The sequence below is a fragment of the Condylura cristata genome, unplaced genomic scaffold (assembly GCF_000260355.1).
Source record: "Condylura cristata isolate star-nosed mole 26May11 unplaced genomic scaffold, ConCri1.0 scaffold00039, whole genome shotgun sequence".
Lineage (NCBI taxonomy): Eukaryota > Metazoa > Chordata > Mammalia > Eulipotyphla > Talpidae > Condylura > Condylura cristata.
In genome coordinates, this window is record NW_004567140.1 from 8,237,831 (window position 1) to 8,239,322 (window position 1,492).

At 60.8% G+C, this 1,492-nt stretch overlaps 1 protein-coding gene across 6 annotated transcripts in view; it reads right to left on the bottom strand.

Annotated features, from left to right (window-relative positions):
* ZNF536 (zinc finger protein 536) overlaps positions 1-1,492 on the bottom strand; it is a 411,449-nt gene that overhangs the window by 409,487 nt on the left and 470 nt on the right. The window lies entirely within an intron of this gene.

The window sequence follows — 1,492 nt, forward strand, 5'->3', positions numbered from 1 at the left end:
CCAGCGCCCGGAGCCACGCCGCGCCCAGCCTGCAGGCCAGCGCGCGGCGCAGCCACTGTGTTTTCTGCTAAAGTGAAAACGAAGGCGCCTGACAAATCACGTCTCCTGTGAGGCGCTCGTTAGACATAACAATATCCAGCAAACAAAACCCAGTCACGGCGGCGACCGGCGCGCGGGGCTGCGACCCCGCCCTGCCGTCCAGGCCCCCCAGCCGCAGGCCGCTGCCCCGCCGTCCCCGCCCCCCCACCCCTACCCCCAGAGGGCCGCGCCGACCCTCTGCCCAACTCCGAGGTGCCGTGTGCGGTCGCCCAGAGGCGGCGGGTGGGCACGCTCACAATACAGAAGTGGAGAAAGGGAGGAGGGGAGACAACTTTCCACCTGTCCCCTAAGAAACCCCTGCTGGAGTTGCTCGGAAGAGTTCGGAGGGGAGGCGGTGGTGACAGGGCTCCCTCCGCCCTGAAACCCCTTTTTCTTCTTTTTTTAACTTCCCGGTAACTGCGTTTTCACCTTCCATTTCACATCCATCCATCTATAGAGAGATATCTATATTTTAAATTATTTGCAAAACTGCAACAGATGGGCGCGTCGAGATCTGAACACTTTCCTACTCATCATCAAAGAAAAGCTCCCCCCCCCCTTTTTTTTTTTTTTGCCCAAAATACATCCCGGTCCCGCCTACGACTGTTTTCCTCAATTCTTCATCTTCAAAAAATAATGTCTTGAAGCAAACAGAAAGGTTCATCAGAAAAGATTCTCCCCCTTCTCCCCCCCCCCCACACACCAGTAATACATCTGGGCGAGGGAGGCAAACGTTTCACCAAGTTGCACCCTGCCCGAGGCCCCCAACCCTCCAGACCCCCGCCCTCACGCCTGCTCGCCTTCGCTCTGATTGGCCTCATTTCTGCAGCCCAAGGCTGCCCGGCTCAGTTCCCTCCATAACCTGTTACTTATTTATTTCTTTATTTTTATCTTTGGCCCCCTCGGCTTGACCCCAGGGCCTGCGCTGGATTGAGGCAGGTGCTGCGGGCGCCGCCTACCCTGGCGGGCGCCCTGGCCTGTGCAGAGGTCACGGGTTCGGACCCTGACGCCCGGGCCCAGCCGAACCCCGACCTCGGCCTCGCCCGGCTCCCCGGCACTGGAGGCCAGTGAAAACACAAAATGGCAGGTCTCGGCGGCCCTGAACGCCCGCAAGTTTGCCACACTGAAAGCATCGGCTAACTTTGATTTAAAAAAAAAAAAAAGGTTACAAATTACCCTGTCTGCCCGCGGCCGAGGGGCCGGAATCCCGCTGCGAGCCGCCGGGGGAGAACGCAGCCGGGGAGCCGGAGTGCGGGGCGGGGGGACCCGGGTAAAGTCACTTGAGCAGAAGTTGCGCGGCCCCAGCCTCCCGGTCTCCAGAAGGCTCCCCCCACCCCCAGACCCTTTTGAAAGTTTCCGGGGGCCTGAGAGCGGCTCCCCGGCAGCGCGCGGGCGGGAGGCGGGCTGGGCCGGG